Source organism: Humulus lupulus, chromosome X (assembly GCF_963169125.1).
Source record: "Humulus lupulus chromosome X, drHumLupu1.1, whole genome shotgun sequence".
NCBI classification, from domain to species: Eukaryota; Viridiplantae; Streptophyta; class Magnoliopsida; order Rosales; family Cannabaceae; genus Humulus; species Humulus lupulus.
Window position 1 is genome coordinate 94,342,763 of NC_084802.1, and position 6,678 is coordinate 94,349,440.

The 6,678-nt window shown below is 40.9% G+C and overlaps 1 non-coding gene across 1 annotated transcript; it reads right to left on the minus strand.

Moving 5' to 3' along the window:
• Positions 1 to 720: 720 nt before the first annotated feature.
• On the minus strand, positions 721 to 827 carry LOC133807622 (small nucleolar RNA R71). Its single transcript, XR_009879524.1, has one exon. It is a non-coding gene; the product is annotated as a small nucleolar RNA R71 (small nucleolar RNA).
• Between the last annotated feature and the right edge of the window lie 5,851 nt (positions 828 to 6,678).

Sequence of the window (6,678 nt, forward strand, 5' to 3'; positions counted from 1 at the left end):
TGCATAGCATATAAATTTCGCAACAAGTTTTTGGCGCCGTTGCCGGGGACTGAAAATAATTATCAATATCAGTCTGATTAATTTTTATTCTAATTTGATTTTAATTTCTCTTGTTTCTAATCTGTTTAGTTGCTTAATTTGTCTATCTCAGGTGAACTGTGTTATATGCGTAGCAGAAGAGGAGCAGACAACCTTGTTCCTTTGAATCCTGAGATTGAAAAGTCTTGCAAGCAAAACAGAAAGAACAAGAGGGAGGCCCAGAAATCTGTGAAGATGGCACAGAATGATGGGGATGGCAGGAATGTTTTAATTCCTGGAATTGCACAAGGGGGTCAGGGTCATAACAACGCTGATAGGAGCCTGAAAGACTATGTACTGCCCACTCTAACGGGAGTACAAAATAGTATACGCCCACCAGCTGTAGAGGCTAACAACTTTGAGATCAAGCCAGCTATTATACAAATGGTGCAATCCTCTGTTCAATTTAATGGGCTGCCTTCTGAAGATCCTCACACCCATTTGTCTAATTTTCTGGAGCTGTGTGGAACTTTCAGATACAATGGGGTGAGTGATGACGCTATTAAACTTAGGCTTTTCCCATTTTCTTTGAGGGATAGAGCTAAAAGTTGGTTGAACTCTTTGCAACCGAACTCTATATTTACCTGGCAAGATCTGGCTCAGAAGTTTTTGTCAAAATTCTTCCCTCCTTCCAAAGCTGCTAAATTGAGGGGAGAAATCAATAATTTTTGCCAGAATGATGGAGAATCATTGTATGAAGCTTGGGAACGGTTCAAAGAACTTTTGAGAAGATGTCCTCATCATGGCATTGAAAAGTGGATGTTAGTGCAGAATTTTTACGATGGTCTATGTCCTACTACCAGAACCATTATTGATGCTGCAGCGGGTGGTACTTTTATGAGCAAGAGTGCAACTGGTGCTTATGATCTGTTGGAGGACATGGCCACAAATAATCATCAGTGGTCTGAGGAAAGATCATCAGGGGTCAGAAAGGTAGCTGGGGTGCATGAGCTAGATGCAATCACTGCCCTAACAGCACAAGTAGCCTCCTTGACAAAACAGTTACAACAGAGCATTGTATCTGCTAATGCGGTTCAAATGGCAGCTAGGTGTGAAATTTGTGGTGGTTCTCACTCTTTTGATCAGTGTCCTACCAGTATTAATAGTAACACTCCGATGGATCAAGCTCAGGTTCAAGCAGTGGGAAACTTTCAGAGGCCAGTAAATAATCCATTCGCCAATACTTACAATCCTGGGTGGCAAAATCATCCTAATTTTTCTTGGTGGAATAATCAGGGCCAGCAACCTCAGTTTCAGGGTCAATTTCAGAATAATATGCATCATCAACCAATGCATCAAGCCTCTTCATCACAACAGCCTAGGCCTCAACAATCAATGAATCAAGCTCCATCTGAAAGGCCTAATGAACTGCAAGCTGCATTATTGACCCTCACCAATACTCAAACTCAGTTCATGACAGAGACTAGATCTTCTATCAGGAACCTGGAAACACAAGTAGGGCAGTTGGCTAATATGCTTAATAACAGACCGCAGGGAAATTTGCCTAGTAATACTGAAGTCAACCCTAAGGAGAAAGTTCAGGCAATTACTCTGACGAGTGGAAGCAAACTGAGCAGCCTAGATCTTCACAGGCAGTGGTTCAAGATGAAGAGATGGGTGAATAGTCTGATCCAGAAAAGGTTACTGAAGACCACCAGCTTTCAGAAAAGAGTCTGCCAGTTGTTATTGAGCAGCCAGTTCGAGTTCCATATCCTCAGAAGCTTAGAAAGACTACACTGGATAAACAGTTTTCTAAGTTTTTAGAGGTGTTTAAAAAGATGCACATAAACATTCCTTTTGTTGAGTCCTTGGAGCAGATGCCCAGCTATGTGAAATTCATGAAGGAGATTCTGTCCAAGAAAAGGAAGATGGAAGACTATGAGACTGTAGCACTCACTGAAGAGTGCAGTGCGATACTACAGAGAAAGTTACCCCAAAAGCTGAGAGATCCGGGGAGCTTTACCATACCTTGCACCATTGGCAAGTTTGAATGCAAACACGCTTTATGTGATCTGGGGGCAAGTATTAATCTGATGCCCTTATCTGTGTTTAGAAGACTTGGCTTGGGGGAGGCAAAACCAACAACTGTCACTCTACAACTAGCAGACCGATCGGTGACACATCCACGGGGTATTATTGAAGATGTTCTTGTGAAGGTGGATAAGTTTATATTTCCAGCTGACTTTATCGTTCTGGACATGGAGGAGGATACGAATGTACCAATTATTCTCAGTAGGCCATTTCTAGCTACAGGCCAAGCTCTTATTGATGTTCACGAAGGAGAGCTTAAGCTTAGAGTTTAAGGAGATAAGGTGGTCTTTAATGTCTTTAAGGCCATGAAATATCCGGTGGCTAGTGACAGTTGCTATAGTGTGGATGTGATAGAGAAGGCAGTCTCGAAGAGAAGGATGAATAGTGATGCCTTAGAGGCAGTATTATTGGGTGATGAGGTCGACGATGATGATGCTAAGATAAGAGATTGTGTAAACTGGATAAACTCCTTCCTACCATACTAGAAGAAGTTTCAAGAATTAGCAGATGCACTTGATAAACCGCTAACATCCATTCAGCAGCCATCACAGCTGGAATTGAAGGTTCTCCCAGATCATTTGCGATATGCAAATTTGGGAGAGAATGAAACTTTACCTGTCATTGTGTCAGCTGACCTATCAAAGATAGAATTGGAGAAATTGTTGAGGGTTGTAAGGGAGCATAAATTGGCCATTGGGTGGACCTTGGCGGATATTCGAGGAATAAGCCCATCAACAGTAATGCATAAAATCTTATTGGAGGAGAATAGCAAGCCATCCATAGAGCCCCAGAGAAGACTCAATCCAGCCATGAAGGAAGTCGTACTTGAGCAAATTCTTAAATGGTTGGATGTTGGGGTGATCTACCCAATTTCTAATAGCGCATGGGTGAGCCCTGTGCAAGTGGTACCTAAAAAGGGTGGTATGACAGTGGTGAAAAATGAGAACAATGAACTCATTCCAACAAGAACTGTAACGGGGTGGCGAATTTGTATAGATTACCGCAAGCTCAACAAGGCAACAAGGAAGGATCATTTTCCCTTGCCTTTCCTTGATCAGATGCTTGACAGATTGGCAGGCCATAGCTACTACTGTTTCTTGGATGGGTATTCAGGATATCATCAGATTGCTATTGCACCAGAGGATCAAGAGAAAACAACTTTTACATGTCCTTATGGCACATTTGCTTTCAGGAGAATGCCATTTGGACTATGTAATGCCCCTGCAACATTTCAACGGTGCATGATGGCCATATTTTCAGATATGGTAGAATGGTGTATTGAGATATTCATGGATGATTTCTCTGTTTTTGGCTCATCATTTGACCTCTGTTTGGGTAACTTGGAGAACGTGTTGAATCGTTGTGAGAAGGAAAATCTGGTGCTGAATTGGGAGAAATGCCATTTTATGGTAAAAGAGGGGATTATTCTTGGCCATAAAATTTCAAGTGAGGGAATTGAGGTAGATAGAGCAAAATTTCTACCATTGAAAAGCTGCCTCCACCAGTTTCAGTCAAAGGTGTAAGAAGTTTTCTTGGTCATGCTGGGTTCTATCGAAGATTCATAAGGGATTTCTCTAAAGTGTCCAAGCCTCTCTCGAATCTGCTTATGAATGGAGTTGTCTTTGATTTTAATGATGAATGTTTGAAGGCTTTCAATTTCTTGAAAGAAAAGCTTATTTCTGCTCCAATTGTGATAGCTCCAAATTGGGAATTGCCTTTTGAGTTGATGTGTGATGCCAGTGACTATGCAGTGGGGGCAGTTTTGGGACAGTGAATTGACAAGGTATTTGACATGGAAATTCGTGACAAAAAGGGCAGCGAGAATGTGGTAGCTGATCACCTCTCTAGACTTGAGGTGGAGGAGACTGAAAATAAGAAAGCAGTGCAAATCAATGATCACTTTCCTGATGAGCAGTTATTTGGAGTAAGTGAGAATTTAGCTGTCCCTTGGTTTGCTGACATAGTGAACTTCTTGGTTGCCAAGATTGTGCCTCCTGAAATGTCGAAGCAGCAATTAAAGAAATTCTTTTCTGAGGTGAAACATTACTATTGGGAGGAGCCTATTCTTTATAGGCATTGTGTGGATCAAATTATCAGAAGGTGTGTTCCTGAAGAAGAGATGCAGTCAATTCTCAACCATTGTCACACTCAACAATGTGGAGGGCACTTTGGAGCATCAAGAACGGCAGCCAAGGTATTACAAAGTGGTTTCTATTGGCCTTCATTATTCAAGGATGCTAATGCTTTTGTCAAGGCCTGTGATAGATGTCAGCGAACTGGTAATATCTCGAGGAGAAATGAAATGCCTTTACATGGAATTCTTGAAGTGGAACTGTTTGATGTATGGAGCATTGATTTCATGGGGCCTTTTCCGCCATCTTACAACAATGAATATATTCTATTGGCAGTCGATTATGTATCTAAATGGGTGGAGGCTGCAGCAACTAGAGCCAATGATGGTAAAACTGTGCTTAATTTTCTTCATAAACATATTTTTACTAGATTTGGCACTCCCCGAGCTCTTATTAGTGATGAAGGGAAACACTTTGTGAATAAACAACTTGATGCATTACTGGCTCGTTATGGAGTATATCATCGAAAAGCTTTGCCTTACCATCCTCAATCAAATGGGCAAGCTGAAATTTCAAACAGAGAAATCAAAAGTATCCTTGAGAAGACCGTTGACAGTTCGAGGAAAAATTGGTCGAAGAAGTTAGATGATGCGATTTGGGCCTACAGAACTGCATTCAAAACACCAATAGGTATGTCTCCTTACAGGTTGGTGTTTCGTAAAGCGTGTCATTTACCAGTTGAGTTGGAGCATAGGGCATTCTGGGCTATGAAAAAATTGAATTTTGATTGGAGTGCAGCCAGTGAACGTAGGTCGTTGCAACTGAATGAACTTGATGAGTTCAGAAATGAGGCTTATGAAAATGCCAAGATTTATAAGGAGAGAACAAAGGCTTGGGATGACAAGAACTTAGTCAGTAAAGAGTTCCAACCAGGGCAGAAGGTACTTCTTTTTAATTCAAGATTGAGACTTTTTCCTGGGAAATTGAAGTCAAGATGGTCAGGACCATTCACTGTTGTTCAGGTCTTTCCATATGGTTCTGTAGAAGTTCAGGGCAATTCCGGTGATTCTTTTAAGGTCAATGGCCAGAGATTGAAACCCTACTTGGGTGGGTATGTTGATCAGGCAAAGTCGATCCTTCTTTTAAAGCCTCTGTGAAGAGGGGTCCAGCGTCCGCCTAAATGACGTTAACGACAGTGCTTTGAGGAGGCAGTTCTCAGTTTTCAATTCATTTTATTTTATTTTATTTGGTTTTGAACAATGAAGGAAATTTGTTTTTAGTTGTTATTTTTATTTTAATGTATTGGTTGAACCGTGAAAATCGTGAAAAGAAAAAAAATAAATAAATAAAAAATAATAATAATAATAAAATAAAAATGTGGTGATTGGAGGTGCCATAGCGCTACAGCGCTATATTCGTAGCGCTATGGCGCTATTCTCAAAGAAGAAAACAAATTTCGGGGGTTATTAGCGCTACAGTGCTGTTATACCAGCGCTACAGCGCTGGTTCCAGAGGCCAGAATCCCAGATCGGGTATTAGCGCTGTAGCGCTATACCTATAGCGCTACAGCGCTCTGTCCAATTTTTTTTTTAAAAACTGAAGGGTTGCGATTTTCCCCCTCATTTCCTCTACATTTTTTTTCCTCATTTCCATCTTCTCTCCTTCATCCTCTCCAGAACCCCCATAGATCTTCCCTTGCAGCCCCTTTCCCATAAATTTCACCACACATTCTCCTTTTCTCATTCATTTCTTCTTCTATTTCTCTCCTTTCTTTGCTTTCTTCTCCAACCCATTTCAATTTTTCCCCAAATCTGGTTTGAAACCCTAGAAATTCATTGATTTAATTTCTTGCTGAAGATGGAAATTTTCAAAGGGCTGTTCTAATTCAAGCATAAAGGAGTCCATTGCAAGGTTTGTTAAGTGGTTCCTCTCCCTTTTCTCCTCAGATTTTTGTGGTATTTGGGATTGGATTGCTTTGATTGATTGTTGAGGGTGGATCCTATCTGTGGTTTGGGTTTGGGGATCTTAGTTTATTTGTTTGAAAGAGTGCATCTTGTAAGTGTTTGTGAAGAGGAAAAGGGTTCATTTGTAGGGGAGGTGCTATCAAAATTCTGTCTTGTGGGTTGGTGAGAGTGTGGATAATGGCTCCTAAGAGTAGAGCGGGTAGAAATAACGATAAAGGAAAGGGACAAGCATCTGCTTCTCAACCAAGGGAGGATAGTTCATAGAACAAGTACGATGAGACTAGGTTTATCAATTTTAAGGCTCAGGAGCGCTATGAGAAATTTGTTAGAAAGCCTTTGATTCCTGAGCGTGAAGTGGAATATCAGTCTGAACCTTTTGCTCATCAGATTTTTGAACGGGTTCAGGCAAATCTTATGGATAGGAAATGGGGAGATTTTGTGACTAAATTGGCACAGGCAAATGTATCATTGGTATATGAGTTTTATGCGAACTTAAGAGATAAACACAATGATATAGTTTTTGTTTGAGGTAA